Source organism: Protopterus annectens, chromosome 5.part0 (assembly GCF_019279795.1).
Source record: "Protopterus annectens isolate FY-2018-M chromosome 5.part0, PAN1.0, whole genome shotgun sequence".
Lineage (NCBI taxonomy): Eukaryota > Metazoa > Chordata > Ceratodontiformes > Protopteridae > Protopterus > Protopterus annectens.
The window spans coordinates 709,180,533-709,197,708 of NC_056735.1; the positions used below are offsets into that span (position 1 = coordinate 709,180,533).

At 38.6% G+C, this 17,176-nt stretch overlaps 1 protein-coding gene across 3 annotated transcripts in view; it reads left to right on the forward strand.

Moving 5' to 3' along the window:
* MID1 (midline 1) overlaps positions 1 to 17,176 on the forward strand; it is a 1,755,005-nt gene that overhangs the window by 706,670 nt on the left and 1,031,159 nt on the right. Inside the window, exon 1 of one of the 3 annotated variants that reach the window (XM_044072556.1) lies at positions 5,936 to 6,502. The exons of the other annotated variants lie outside the window; for them this stretch is intronic. The gene's annotated coding sequence lies outside the window, so the exon portion shown is untranslated. Of the gene's footprint in view, positions 1 to 5,935; positions 6,503 to 17,176 lie in introns of those variants that run through there. 3 annotated transcript variants of the gene reach the window in all.

The window sequence follows — 17,176 nt, forward strand, 5'->3', positions numbered from 1 at the left end:
GAGACTCACACTCACCTTCCCACTCATCTCGAATTAAACCTAGAGGTCCCCTCACCCTATGCCCATACAGCAACTCAAAGGGTGAAAAACCTGTGGATTCCTGGGGAACCTCTCTGTAAGCAAACAACAGATGGGACAAATATTTGTCCCACTCCCTCTTAAACTGATGTGCAAATGCCCATAGCATGGACTTGATTGTAGAGTTTAACCTCTCAACAAGACCATTAGTCTGGGGATGGTAGGGGGTGGTCTTCATGTGCTTCACCCCACAGGACTTCCACAGACAAGCCAGCAGGTCTGACTTAAAATTGGCACCTCTGTCAGACAGTATTTCCTTTGGGAAACCTACCCTGCTGAAAACCTCTAGCAAAGCATTTGCCACCTTCTCTGCCTCAATGGAGGACAAAGCCACTGCCTCAGGGTATCATGTAGCATAATCTACAATCACTAGGATATACTTTTTCCCTGTGGAACTTGGGGTACTCAAGAGGACCCACAATATCCATAGCTACCCTCTAAAATGGCTCCTCAATCACAGGCAAAGGCATCAAAGGAACTCTCACCTTGTCTCCTGCCTTGCCTACCTTTTGGCACTGCTCACAGGTCCTGCAGTACCCTGTTACATGTCTGGAAATTCCAGGCAAATAGAAGTTTTGCATAATACGCATCTTTGTAAGTTTTATGCCCATATGACCTGCAAAGGGAATATCATGGGCTATGGCTAGAAGCACCAGATGGTAAGCTCTAGGCACTATCAACTGCTGTACTCTCTCATCTTCTAACCCTCCCTCAGGGGTCCACTCTCTGTACAGTAGTCCTTTGTTCCAGTATACAGATTCCCCCTTCCCTTGAGAATCAGGTGCCTCCCTAGCTACCTGCCTCAGGCCTAACAATGTAGGTCTGAGAGCTGAGCCTGTCTCAAGTCTCTCCTTGTAACCCTTCCCAGCTCCCCTTCCACAGGAAGTCTGGCATCCTCTGACAGTGGTGCCTCACTGTCAGCTTGGGTACTACTACTCACCTCTACCTTTGCAGTTACCCTGTCCAAGGGAACATCAGTACCCACAAGCAGCTGTGGCTCACATTCAGTCTCACTGCTACAGAGCAGCTCCCTCCCTGAAGTAACCACCTCAGCAGTCCTGGTTGCAAGTGTGCAGTCTGTCTGGGTCTCCCTCAGGCTACCAGACTTACATGCTTGTCTCCTAGCCTCACTGCATGTAACTGCATGTGTACATAGCACTGCCTCATATAAATCCTTCCCTCTCAGGACATCTGGAGGATGGTAGTTCCATACCCCGGTTGTATCAAGACAACCCACTGTTGGCATTTTGTCTTTCCCACTTACTGGCTCCCTCAACTTTGGTTCCCCACCTTGCCTCCATGGACTTCTGTATGCCACATGGCCCCATTGGTTGCATTCAAAACATTTAACCCTAGCTCTTGGATGTGTACCTGGACTAGTGGCTTCCCCTGCTACTGGCGGATTCTGTTGGGGCAGTCTGTGCTGCCCACCATGGGTTCCTTTAGTCCCATGAGCAGTATTGGGGGTTCCTTTCCTGTGCAGGGCTGCCCTGCTTGCTGGGTATAGGTCTCCCTTCTTCTCCAACTCCTCTGAAGTAGCACACTGTCTATCAGCTAACCAGATCCTCATGTCCTCAGGCAAAGTGCTAAGGGCTTGTTCCCTCAACAAAAGGTCTGCCAGCCCTTCAAAAGTGGTGACCTGACATCCACTCACCCAGCTATGAAAATAAGTGCTCAGTTCAGCAACATATTCACATACATTTTCATCTGCCTTGCGTCTATGCTCACAAAACTTTTTCCTATACATTTCAGGTGTTAGCTTAAAACATTCTAATAAATGTCTTTTTACAGCAGTATAATCAAAACAGTCAGTGTCATGCATTTTTGCTAAAGAAGTTACAGCTTTACTATGGAGTAAGGGGGTCAGGAACCGTACCCAGAGTCTTTGGTCAACTTCATACTGTTTACATACCCGCTCAAACATATGAATGAAGCTATCAAAATTATCTCCCTCTTTAAACTGTGGAAGAAATTTACTAACCTTTTGTGCTTCCGTGATCTGGTTACTCCCTTCCCCATTACCTCCATGACTCTGGCGAAGAGTCAGCATTTCCCTCTCATGCCGCCTCTGCCATTCATTTTCTTCAACTTGTAGACTCCTCATTTTCCCGGCTGCTTCCAGTTCCATACGCCTAGCCTCCAACTCAAGTCTCTTTAGCTCTAGCTGGATTTTTATGTCCACTGCAGAAAGGTTGAGCTGTCCATTCTCCGATGATATATTATCTCCACTGTCAGTCTGATTGTCCTCCAGGCTGCTGTTTTCTGATGCAACTGTAACCAAGGCTGCTATCAGGTCTGCTTTAGTCAGGTTTTCATGCACCAGTCCCCTAGCCTGGCACATCTCCACAAGCTGGCTCCTTGTCAGCTTTCCATACTCTTCTGCTGACATGCTGCCTGTTCATCCTGACTAACACTAAGCTAACAAAAGAAATAAAACAATTGTGATCTGAACTCTGAGTATACACTGTGTGGCTGTTTTAGAGTACAAAACACTTTTAGAGATCACTGTACATAAGCTGCAGGAATTCGCTCTACCCACACCACTACACGCCAATTAGTGTGTGTGAAGTAGATCCCACCACTACCAAACACTTGTGACGACCGTGCCCTGGCCAAGCAATCAAGGAGCCTCAATTCTCACCACTAACACCAGGGAGGTCATCTCCGAGAAGAGGATAAAAGATATCTTAATACACACAGTAAAGTACAATTTCCCTTAAGTCTGGGGCTGGCTGCTCCCTTGCTGACCAGGTCCCCAGTAAGACTCCCCACTGGCACAGCTATAGGGTCCAGGTCTCAGCCTAACTGGGCAAGCTAGAACTTCCAGTAGCCTCTCTGTCCAATCAGTGCTTTGTGTCCCTGACAAGTAGCTGACACAAAACACACACACTTTGAGATAAGTATTTATACAACTTCACAGACACTCCTGGAAAAGGCTGACATAGATTCTCCAGCTGTGCCCCTTTAACCAGACTATATGGTAGTAATTACTGCCACCATCCAGTTAATAATATCAGCTACTAAAAGGCCCTTAAAAGGGTGTCCAGTTATTACTGTGCAATATTATTATCCAATGGTAGTATGACGAACAGTGAAGGCTTACTTTAGAGTGGCCTATTACAATAACCTCTATAAATATGCAATGTACTCTAGAGCGTATCTCTACACAAATCAGCCACAGGTAGAAGGTTTTAAAAATATTTAATAATAAATAATTAAAACACAAGACAATACTACTACACCACAGAGATATCTAAGAGTTCAGAGATCACACAGAAACTTAAAATAATACAGTAGGACAGGTCTGATTTCAAAGAAAAATACCTAATTAATCTTTACTAGCTTTAACTATTCCTACAAGAAATCAGAGTACTAAAACTTACATGTGAGCATAAGGCTGGGTGCTGATAAGCTGATTGTCCAAAGTCAAAATGCTTCCTAGTCTCTTGTGAGAAATAGTATTTAAGCATTACTAACAAACATGTCTCTAAGGCCCTCCCAACATTACATCATTTGTGACACTTAGGTTTTCCCAGTATTCATACCTGGTCTGAGTTTTCAGGCCACAAACTGCATTATTTAACAATCTAACACCTCCTCAGAAACTTACTACAATACAAGACATTTCACACTAAATTCTAGTCATAAACTTTAGTCTTAAAACAATGGGCATGAAATCTTCATCCAACCGCCCTGGAGCGAAATTCTAACATGAAAGGGTACAACATGCTTCACTGGACCAGTAGAGTGCAATGTTGTCACATATTTTGCAGTTCCACATTTCACAATATTCTTTTACATTCACGAAAACATGCCTTTATTTTACATTTATTTACAAATGCCAGAATTATATATCAAATTCTATTTGATTAGGCTGGCAGCCTTCACCCATCTTTCCCCAATCGTCTCACGTTTTAACTTTGTTTTGTTTCATTTTCAGCTAATGTTTGAACAGTTTTTGTTTGCTCATTTGGTTTTCAATTGTGTGCTGACACCTATATGGATATATATATATATATATATATATATATATATATATATATATATATATATATATATATATATATATATATATGTGTGTGTGTGTGTGTGTGTGTGTGTGTATATATGTATATATATATATATATATATATATATATATATATATATATGTGTGTATGTATATATCTACGCGTACACAAATACATATATAAATATATTTATATAGACATATACATATGTTTATTAATAAGCATTCAAACATCTGTCTAGCCACTGATTTAATATCTGTTATGAATAGCTCACCAGGGTTATGCATAGCACAACCATGTATGCCAGCAATCCCCAGCCTATAGGAATAAAAACGAAAACATCAAATGACAATAGAACTTAAGCTGCTAGTCCTGACCTGGGTTTGTTTATGACCCGTATAACCCTCTTGCATCCCATATCACATGACTAATTCACAGCTGGTGCAACATCATTCTTCATTGAAGCGATATTGATATAAAATTAATGTTTCTAGACCAGTGCATTTGTTTAACACATCAGCAGTGACAAGAATGCGAAGAAATAAAGGCTTCTAAGAGGTCAATAGCTGTCAATGTGCCGTCCAAACCAAAGAACATAGATGACAAAACATCCTAGACTATTAGCTGCGGTTATTTGAGCCGACTACGCTCCATCACAAGCAACTATTTCTGACAACTAGGTAGGTACTGTCAGAGCATGAAAGCCTATTCAGTATGAAAACAAAACAGCTGTAGTATTGCAGTAATATATATAGCTTTAATGCTCAAGCAATATATTCTGTACTAAGGTTGTCTTCCAGCATCTTAATGGGTCAAGCTACAACACATTTGTTTATATTCTTTCTCCTAGTGTATAGCCCAACGAATAGCATACTTCTTAGCATCTTTCCTCAAGAATTCTGGAAATACAAACATAAAGAGGTGGCAATTTTTAAGTAAATAATAGAAGAACATGATTTGTATTAGCATGCATTTCTTTAAAAATAAGTAGTATGAAACTTTAATGTCTAGCATTATTGATAAACTATCAAGCTCAGAGATTTCCCATAAAACAAAACATTTTAAGAGGGTCAGGGCAAATATTTGAGGCAAAATTGGTGATGCTCTGCAATATCAGGAACAATTAAAAGGTCTGTCATCCAACAAGCTTGTTTTCTTCCTAAAATCTGCATTCAGAGTCTTATGTCACTAAATAATTTAACCAAGTCTCCACTGAAAGCCCGACAATATTGTTTAGTAAACACTGTATTATTACAAAGATAATTAAATAAAAGGAAAAAGAAAAACATTTAGGATTTTGAGGTCACATATTTCTATAGACGTACATTTCTTTCTAGTACTAAATGTATGTGCAAGAAATAGTCAAAGATAAAACAAAATGTAAAATAAATAGAATTTAAAAGGAACAGCTTCATTCCCGCCAAATATTGCATATACAGAGTATTATTGTCTTTTAAATATGTTCAGATCTAACTCAGTCAGATAAGATTTTTCAGTAGGAAACTATCATTATAAATGTGTTCTCATTTACACCAATCAGATGTGATTCAATAAGAAAACTAAAGTAAGCATGTTGTTTCCTCAGAACAAAACTATTCTTTTGTTAGAATTAAAACATTGTTCACATTGCTTGCAAACATGATATAATAAGGATAATGTTCAGGGCAATATTGTACCCTCTGAAATTTGTACAAGAAAATAAAAATCTATTATTTAATGGAAAAGAAAGAAAGAAAATGAAAGTTAGTCATACAAGTTTACTGTTCGCAACTCGGTACTGTAGCTTTAAGAGGTGGATGAAAAAATGTGCCATCAGGAAGCAGCTTGCACTATAGTCATACCTTTCATGGGAAACCAAGCAGTTCAGAGCTGTGCACATTGTATATTGAATTTTGTGGAGTTCAGCTCATGTTCCTGTTTTCAGCTTGGAAAATGAAGCTCTGTCTTTGAGTAAGGATTAATTACACAGCAAGTTCGGATGCCTGTAGTTGTTAGTAACAGAACTAAACTCCTTGACTGATTACAAAACATCATTGTTGGACAGGTTAGGGACGCACTGACTATTCGATCTTAAATGATTTTTCACTCAATTTGAGCTGAATGCCAAAGGAGAAAGTGGATATGCTGCGTTTGGGTCAGTGACAAAACTCAGTTGTTGATGGGCTCTTTTAATAATCTCTCAACTCCAGCGGAGGTGAATTAGGTGGAGCTGGTTTTCCTGGAATTGTAGAACAGATTTTCCTGTTGTGTTTCGACACTGACTGTCTCACAGTAGCATGCAGTGCTACTTCAGGATTACTTCGATTTAAGACTACTATCATCTGCCATTCTGGCCTGAAAGTGGTTGTATGGGTTACAGAAGTCGCCCGTTTTCAAAAATGTCTCACTGGATGCAACTAGGGCGGAATCCTTCGGTGGGTATTGGGCTCAGTCCTTTTAGTCTTTGCAACCATATATTTAAATGTTCATGTCAAGCCAGTCAAAATAATATTGTGCTTTCAACATAGTTTGAGAAGGAAATTAAATTAAGCATTTGTTTAAACTGAATATTGTTTGTATTAAATAATGCAGTATACTGCAGACTAAGTCTAAGGGAGAAGAAGTGTTCCTTTGTTAAGTTGGCAACTTTTTGCACTGTGACAGCTTTGTAGTTGTTTAACATGTATTGTGGTGTCAGGTGAAACACTGCACAATTGTCTTGCTTATGTTTAAAGGAAGTCTATCAAAAACTAAACTCAAAGTCTCAGGTTAAGAAATTGTAAACTGATGTTTACCTGTAGCTTAATAGTTATCAGTTACTGAGCAATGATGTTTTTACTGTAGTGCATGCATATATGTGACTTTAAAGGGCTGTCCTTAGCTGCCCTGTACTGATGTATTGCAACTGTGAATCGAGAATATCTGCAAAGGTGTACTGTGTGTTTCTATTAGAAACTAGATCCCTATGCTAGGATGTAGAACAAATGCCAAACACGAGCAGTGACAAGATTAGTTAAGTTGGTTGTAATATAAAAAGTTCACTTGTCCCCCTTCTGCCTGCACAGTGCATAATCATACTAGTGTTTGCTATTACTGTACCTTATTCTGAAGAAAAATTCCTCTGACCATTTTAACGACAAGCCTAACATGAAAAATGAGGCGCACTGCAAAGCACACATGGGAACATTTTCAAGGCCATTTTTAATAACAGAACTACCATACAAAGTATTTTTTTTTCAGTAATAATAATAATAGTAAATCATGATGTTTACAACCTATATGGATACAAACAGGATAGAGAAGTAATGCACTTTATAATTAGATGTAATCAAAAGTGTGATTATTAAAAGAAATAGCAGCATAGAAATGTGGAGCCATATTAACTTTCATTTCACTCCCTATGTTGAAAGTATTTTTCCAGGTAAATCCCAGCTCAGCTAACATTATTGTTTTGCATAAAAAAGTGGAGACACAAGTAATTTTTTATTTACGCTTCAGAGACCATGGAACCCAGGTCACTTAAATAATTTAAGTAATTTTGCACTGACCAAAGATTCAAGTATTAGGAGAAATTGTGTACGAGAGTTATCCATGTAAAATTCAGCTGCTTGATAAGCTTTAATGTATTCACATCAGAGTCCTGATGGAATAGGTTCAGATATATCAAAACTCTACACAACAGTTGTTTAACTTGGGACAGGATTCTTAACGTGTTAACACTCTATAATATGTTCAGGTAGACATAACCACATGAACAAAAACAGATAATGCAGTATATGTAGAATACTCTCCTAATATGCTACCATACCATTCAACTTATTAAAGCAAGAAATCTGGACAAAGCCAAGGCACAAAAATAGGGAACATTTTAAAGCATTGCTCTTACAAACTTAGAAAATTGATAGAGTAACAAATGTTGCATTAGTGTGAATTTTCTGAAGGGTATGAAGTCTGACACTCAAATGTCTGTCATTATTTTCTGACTTCAAACCTCAATGATTTCCAGTGATTTGCCAGAAAACCACAATTTTTATGAGAAACAGACCAAAAATATGAGGCAAAAATATGGACATTCTGCAGATTCTGTACAGCTGAGAGGTATGTATGCCACTAACGTATAGTACAGCCAAGGATTCCAGTTGCAAGCATAGACCGCTACTCTGAATTTTGGAACTGCACTGTTGTCCATTAATCCAAGGAGCCTGCCCGCCTGTACTTAGACAGAATCAAATGGCAGAAGCTGCGCCATGAGCTTGCCTCACACCTTTGCCAACCTATAAACAAAAGCCATGGGATCTGGCCAATACTAACTCTGGAAAGTCCCCTGCATACCTTGTTGCTTGGTTACAGTATAGGTTACACTTAATGCTGTTTTGTATTTTTATAGCATGTTATTTTACAACATAATGCATTACACAGAGTAACATTTCCCTTATTCCCTTTAATTTATCATTGGGTATACCTTGCTTTTAAAAGGATTTGTTCAGAGTTTTAGAAAGCTGATAATGCTAAGCAAAACGCAGCTTACTATAGTTCTCACTGGACTATTCTTTCCTGATACTGATATTAATTCACATATATGGACATTTGAAGCACTTTAAGCAAGGGCTGTTTCTTTGAGAAGAACACTGCAAGTCTGGTCTCATCTGCTGTTCAAGCAATAAAGGCATCTTACCTCAGTTAGCTTCAATGGCAAAGAGGGATGAATTCCTGAATTCTGTCTCACAGGCTCATGTTTGATTAGCAGTCCTGTCAGTGGGGGAGGTGGTTACTGACACAGGATGAGTTGCAATTGACAGCTCAGTAACGTCATTGGGAGGTGGTGGAAGAGACCATGAGTTTGGCAATGGGAAAAGGCCATGGTAGACATGTGAGGGAACATGCATTTTCCATCTATGGAAAGCTGTTGTGGCAGTTGTTTGTGGCCAGGGAAAGAACTTAGTTTTATAAACCAAAAGATTCCCATCCTCCACAGTAGATAACAGATCCATTCCTGATGCCTGACTCTGCTCTGTAAAAGGAATGAGGAAGGCTCATGCATCCAGGAAGAAAATGTGGTTAATTAGGTGATAAAGGGGGTGGTCTAATGGTCATTCTAAGGTTGGGAGCCCAAACAAATAAAAGAAGGACTTTTATTTTATTTTTTTTATTTTAATGCTCTTTTTGGGAGACATGTACATTGCCCACCTTTAAGGCCTGATGTAAAATTAGGTATACATACGAGATCTCCCTCTCTCTCTCTCTATATATATATATATATATAAACTGTGTGTGTGTGTGTGTGTGTGTGTGTGTGTGTGTGTGTGTGTATGTATAATATATATATATATATATATATATATATATATATATATATATATATATATATATATACTGTGTTTGTGTGTATGTATAATATATATATATATATATATATATATATATATATATATATATATATATATATATATATGCACACATATATAGACAGCTATACACATATATATATATATATACATAGAGAAAGAGATACAAATGTAGATCAATATTTTCTTCAGCTTCCCACAGTTTCCTCCTACATATGTCAGTCTCTGCTTATTAGCGTCTTCTGTGCACTATTGACTGTCTTCTGGCATATATACTTTTTGCTCATTTGGTATTTGGGCCACCCCCCTGAAACATTTTAATAGATTTTTATGAACTCCGTAAGGAAGGACATTTACCCAGAGTGAACTGTGCTGAAGATAAAAGTTGAGTTAAGTATTATAGAGAGAGCAGAGAGGGTGGACATTGTACTGAAGATAGAGTTAGTACTGAGTACAGAAGGGAGATGTGGTAACTTTGTGGTGGAATGTACTTGTTATGCACGATGTGGCCTGTTTGTTTTTCTAGCCACTGATAGGTGCTTGGCTGTCTACAGAATTTATACATCTCCTTTCATTTAAGACCCCAAGGTCTGTCTTCACTACTTCAATTTTAACAATATATCTGTTAAGCATATTTGAGACATTTTTTAGCCAGGGGCACTGTGATGGGTTGGTGACCCACCCAGGATTATCTTCTTTGCCTTATATGGCCTGAAAGGTGGGATGAGCTCAGGTTTCTTTATGACCCAGAAATGGATTATGCAGAGAATCAAAGAATTAATGCATGAATAAATAAATATATGAGTGATGGTTTGAGCACTTCATGGGTTGTGCAGTATCTCCCGCATAGCTATTCAAATGTTTCAAGATATTATTATGAAAAGTGTGTTTCAGTGTCATTGCTGCTCTCCTCCACTTATTCTTAAGTCAAGTGAATAAAGATGATTGTTTATATGTCACATTTTATGATACACACATAAGAATGGGTATATGACAACAAGTTTATTGCAATATTACTCAAAGGAGATTATTTACAGCTAAAATCACAATATGAACAGATAGGCCTGGTTATATTTAATGGTATATTTAATAAAATGTTTAGTATGAGAATAGGACATTCTCACATAAAGTAAAAAGTATTTCAGTAAAAGATTATTGGAATGATAAAACACACAATTTAGCTGTAGGGTAGTGTTTGATTTTTGAAAAGATGCAATTTAATGGATTCACGTCTAAACATGAAGGACACAAACACAAATTCTGAGCCTGTAAAATGTGAATCCAGGCCAGCAAACAATGCAATAAATTAAGTACACAAATAATGAAACAAATGTTTTGTGGCCTTCAGTTCTTCATGTGTTCCTTAAGCGTACTAACTCCATGGTACACAGTTTTCAGAAACAAACGGCAAACACCCCAATGCTGAATAGCTGTTCCTAGAATGCACCTATTTATGCAGCATCCTGCTATATGTTACAAAATATCTGAAAGACATAACACAGTCTTAACATCATCAGACCTTCACACTGATGATCTGGCCATAGTGTAATTGATATATCTGCACTTGTCCTGGTCCCCTTCAATAAACACATCACACCGAATGACATTTGACGACCTTTATTAAACTTTCATAACTTTGATTACCAATTTTATTTACAACTGGACATAGTATAGTTGATTCTAAACACAGCATAAACATCCTTGTAATGTTCATCAGGACAGCGTACCTGCTCATCCTGCCCAGTAAGCAGCGTCCATACCTTTGCTCGCTTACTTTACTTTATGAAGTAGTGTCCCACCCATCTCACTTCATAAACCATTCATCAAATTACCAACCAAATAAGCAGCATCCCTACCTCCGTTTGCTTATCTATTATGCAAACTTCCTCCAGCTGCTCATTTCCTTTCCACAAATCCTTGGAATAAACCTCCACAAACCGGAGGGGGAACAGAAGAGGGCAAGCCTGTCCCTCTTCTCCGCCTACCCCAACTAATAACATAACCTAAATCCCTACCAAACCGCCAACAAAAAAGGGAGGGTAGCAAGTTCATGCCAAAATATGATTACTTACCCAGCTGCACTTGTCTAAACCCCTTAAGCCCCTCTCCACCCTTCTCATTTCCTCCTACTCAGCCCTCCCTCCATTTAACCCTTTCACCTCCCCAACCCACTTAACACCCATTAATATATCAGCCTAACCCCTTTTTAAGATGTCCCAGGACAACTTGGTTTGTTACCAAACCTCATTTGTCCTGCTCCCCTTCAATAAACACATCACACCGAATGGCATTTGATTACCTTAATTAAACTTTCATAACTTTGATTACCAATTTTATTTACAACTGGACATAGTATAGTTGATTCTAAACACAGCATAAACATCCTTGTAATGTTAGTCAGGACAGCGTACCTGCGCATCCTGAACGGTAAGCAGCATACATACCTTTGCTCGCTTACTTTACTTATAAACCTCCTTGTAATGTTCATCAGGACAGCGTACCTGCTCATCCTGCCCAGTAAGCAGTGTCCATACCTTTGCTCGCTTACTTTACTTATGAAGCAGCATCCCATATCACTTCATAAACCATTCATCAAATTACCAACCAAATAAGCAGCATCCTTACCTCTGTTTGCTTACCTATTCAGCAAACTTCGTGCAGCTGCTCATTTCCTTTCCACAAATTCTTGAAATAAACCTCCACACACCGGAGGGGGAACAGAAGAAGGCAAGCCTGTCCCTCTTCTCCACCAACCAGCCTGACCAGGCTGTTCCCCCTCCCTTCTACCCAAAATTGTAGAACCAACTACCTCCCATAATGGAAAGGGTTAAGCCAAACATCATTCAGTGTACCAATTATCTGTAAAGCCCTTAGAATCCTGCATACCATCCCTGAAACACGCCATAATAAAACTAAATATAGTAGGATTACCCATGTCTCTTCCACTGTACCACCGGGACCTCCACTCCAGGGACGTCGGGAGGCATACGCAGTGTACTGAATTCAGTACAACTTATTTAGAAGGGGGGTAGCTTTTTAAATGTTCACATTTTCGCGCTTTACTGCACGATGACGTCAGCTCATCAGGGCAGCCAGTCGGAATGGAGCTCACCGCGCGCATGTATTTCCGGCCGCCGGTTCAAATGCATTTCGAGCGGGAGGATGTATACGTTATGTTGGTCGGGAGGATGTTGGTCTCACTTCAAGGACTGAAGGTCGAGCGGGAGGATGTTGGTCTCACCTCAAGGGTCTTGCAACCGAGCCGAGGGTTGGTGAGTAAGTGTGTGTGTGTGTGTGTGTGTGTGTGTGTGTGTGTGTGTGTGTGTGTGTATGTGTGAAGACAACTCCCTAGCCATCAACTAAAAACAAGCTTATGCTTGTCCTTGCGTTCCAGCCAACTTGAGTCATCTTTCCCACTAGACTGGATAAGCCAGCAAAGACCTGTCACTCCCAGCCACCCACCTGGCTCTTCTAGCATTCAAGGAGCTACTCAAACTCAGTTTGTTTGGATTGTTTAGTCAGGGAGTTATCACTATATGCCACAGATCTGGGCATACTTTTCCTTTAATTACTAATTCAAGTACTCATTAAGAACTGGATCGCTTTTACTTTCCTGATATACAAGTATTTACATATGTTAATTTTAAATTTAGATTCTCGTATCTGACAGACAAGTTAACTGCACTGTGATAGATATTTGCTGACATTGCAGGTTTTTTTCTCAGCTATAGTTAGAGTTCAACATTTGAAAGTATAAACCATATTATCCTATCCTTTCAGTGTTGTGTTTTTAACTTCTGTTGTTAAGATTGAGGCAGAAAAGTAGTCTTATTGTATGTGTATGTTCAGTATGTGAACCACACTAACTGTAAAGTGATTATCATTTCTGAATAAAACTGCAGATATGACATGAGAAAGCAATACTGGTGCATTTTGTGTTCCTTTAACCTTGATTATGACATTTTAAGAAAAACTAAGTAACACAAAACTATTTTCTGCTCTTAATTACCCTTTAATATGGTCTTTGTCTGGCATTTGTTAACAGGTCAGTGATAATACTTTGTGGCAGAAATGCATTGCTACATAAACCAAATGTGTGTGTGTATGTGTGTGTGTGTGTGTGTGTGTGTGTGTGTGTGTGTGTGTGTGTGTGTGTGTGTTTGGGTGGGTGTGCATACATGCACAAAAATAAAAATAAGTAAATAATACTGACATAAAAAAGTAAGTAGATAAGTAAAAGAAATGTATGTAGAAAAAGGTATGAATACAAGTATGGGGCAACATGAAAGGAACAATTCACACTTGGGAGAGAGTTTTTTGAGCTGCACTCAGGAACTAGGGCTGTTGCTTAGCTTAGTGAACTTTGGAGTGGCAGACAATGTGGAGGCATGCCAGAAAAATGATATCTTCATTAGGGAAATAGGAGCTAGTGATTATAGCAAATTGACAACTCAGTTGGGGAAAGAGAGAGTGGAAGTCTAAAGACATGAGTTTATTTGAGAAGGCAAGGGATAAAGGTATAGGACAGGAGTGTGTGTGTGTGTGTGTGTGTGTAAATGCCCCAGGTGGGATGGGATGTACTGGTAATTACTCATGGTGGTGTGGTAGGGAATACCTCAGGCTTGAACCCTGTACCTTGTAAGCAGGTGTTAAAGACCTGAATTCCCTACCCACCACCATTTGTAAAAAAATTGCAGATTTTTGCCTCATATTTGATCATCTGATCTATTCCTCATATCTGTGGTGTTTAAATATTGCAATGCTTGAAATTTGATGGTGTAGTGGTAGCAACGTAGCATTGATGCCTCACAGCTGTAGGTTCTTGGGTTTGGTTCTTGGCTGGGGTGCCTTCTTTGTGGGGGGGGGTCTGTATCTTCTCCCTGTGTTTGTGTGGGTTTGCTTTTGTGTCCTCCCATGTTACAAAGACATGTCTGCATTATTTTTTCCTGGGCCTCTGCTGAGAATTGTTTTTTTTTTTTGTTCCACTTCTTTGTGGGGGTGGGGGGTCTGTATCTTCTCCCTGTGTTTGTGTGGGTTTGCTTTTGTGTCCTCCCATGTTACAAAGACATGTCTGCATTATTTTTTCCTGGGCCTCTGCTGAGAATTGTTTTTTTTTTTTGTTCCAAGTCAGACTGTCCTGATTAACAAATTGACAGGCATTTAAATTTCAGACTTCAGGTTTCTGAATGTTTACTTCCTTACATATTTGGTGCAGTGGCAGTATTGTTGCCTCACAGCTATAGGTTTTCTGGTTTGATTCTTGGCTGGGGTGCCTTCTGTGTGGAGTCTGCATCTTATCCCTGTGTTTGTGACATAGTAAAACAACTTTTATTCTAGTAATAAATATATAGTAACACAACCTTTTATAGCAATTTTTAAGTTTATAACTATTTGAAATCTGTCCTTATTTTTGGGACTGTAATACCCTGTTATTGGCTTTGTCCAGGTTTTGTGTGCTAAGGTTGACAGCTATGGCAAGAACTGAATTCACTGAATATGTTTGAGGGCTGTATTCCCTCATTACTGGGTTTGTCCAGGTGTTTTGTGCTAAGAGGTTGACAGCTATGGTGAGAACTGAATTCATTAAATGATGGCCATTTAAGTTTCAGTCTTCCTCTCTTTCACAAAGCAGGTGATTTGGCATAGTGGTATGTTGTTCTGACTATTTTGCACAGTGACCTTGGCAGTAAAATGTATGATGGTAACACAGCATTTTATTCTAGCAGCTTTCCAAGATTATACAAGCAATGTTTAATGTGTTCCTGTTTTTTGCCCTTTTGACCCACCCGAATAAATTTGGCTTTTTCCAGACTTCTTGTGCTGCGAAGTTGAGATGTAGTTGAGTATTGTGTAGATTTTACAAGGAGCTGAGAGCTGCAGGGGAAGAGAAGTTTAGTGCTGATTATGCTAAGTCGGCTCACATTGCTAGTAGCACAAAATGTTGTGTACTTGCTTTTAATGCAGAAGGTTGTTGGTTCTACTCCCATAAGGGGTGAATGCTGCTGTACTGAAAGTTAAGACACTAACTATGAGCCTGTTATCAGTTTGCCATCCATTTCCTATTGCAATATTACTAGCTTATTATTAATGTAATTTAGGCAATTTATTCCTCAGGGTCATCAGACACTTTATTTTTCGGTGAAGTCATGAAATATAAAGGTGATTGCTAGCAACAACCTCTTCATTGGTTAGATTTATTTAACGTGGAATTATTTAGATGACTTTTTTTACTACTTCAGAGATTGTGCATATTATTTACTGATAATGGTGGACTGTAGAAGTTTGACTAGACTTTTATGATGGAAATGTTCTGAATTGGGCAGTTTTGTTTCATTGTTTACTGGAAAAATGTTCAAAGCAATAGGAAGGTGTATCAAAGAGCACACGTATGTTTCATATGCAAGGGGCCAATGATTTAAAAGCAGCCCAGAATTATTTTTTATCTGCCACGGGTAAAATGTATTTTTCTTTGAATGTTTTAATGTTTCAATGAATGTGAGTTTCAAGGGCAGAGAAGTTTTAATGCCAAGTTTGTTTAGCAGATGTCTTAGTGTTTGTGCTGTAAAATGCAAAATAAAACTTTCAAATGAAGTTCACATCATCATAGTAGTAAATCAGTATGCACATTAGTGTTTATGGTAAATGGAGTGAAATAGCAAAGTAATGGATCATTGGAATGGCTGCAGGGGGAGGCTCCATTTTGACCATGGTTTTGTGAGGGGGAAGGGCGGCAAACTTAGACAGCCCCAGCTGAACTATACCTCCCAACTGTCCAGATTTTCAAAGAATGAATAGATTTTTTTGCTTCTTATTTTTGGTTTGTTCCTCAGTTTGTGGTTTTCTGGCAAATGATTTAGGAATTAAGTCACTAAATGACACTAGTTTCAGACTTTATAACCTTCAGAAAAATGCATGCTAAAATAAGACCTGTTCTATCAACTGTCCCAGTTTATACAATAGCAATTTTAGTACTGTTTATATGTTCCCTCAATATATTTGGCCTTGTCCAGATTTATTGCATTAACAGGTTGAGAGGTACATGCAAATAAATTCCTTTATAGAATTAGGCATAGCCAAACTTCAACTGTCCCTGATTTTGGCTCAAAATGTAGCTCTTCCCCTAATGATCCCTCCACAAAATAGCAATTTTGGAAGAAAACATAGAGGGTTTACTTTACTTTTATAAATAACTGTAATGATCAGAGTTATACATTACTTTTATTTCAGAAATGCATGTAGATTCTCTAATTTTGTCAGCTGCTCTAAGTTAACTGTGCTCATATTAAAATGGTGTCCCTCCTTTGACAGGTTCCCAGCTGTATTGTCTGGCAATTTTATATTTTTGCATCACATTTTTGGTCTGTTTTTCATAAAATTGCAGTTTTCTGGCAAATTAGTGGCAAATTGTTAAAGACTGAAGTTAGAAAATAATGCAGACATTTCAGTTTCAGATTTCATACCTTTCAGAAAATTCGTACTGATGCAAGACCTACTACTATTCTATTATCTTTCTAAGTTTATAAGAGCAATATTTAAAAAAAAAATTCCTTATTTTTGGGCCTTTGCCTCAGTTTTATTTATGAGTTTGTTGCTGTAAGAGGTTGAGAGGTTGTGTGTGTGGTAGGTAGTATACCTCTCAACTGTCCACATTTTGCAGAATGTCCAGATTTTTGCCCCATATTTTTTGTCTGTTCCTCATAAATTTTGTGATTTTCTAGAAAATCATTGAAGGCTGAAGTTGTTAAATGACAGACATTTGAGCTT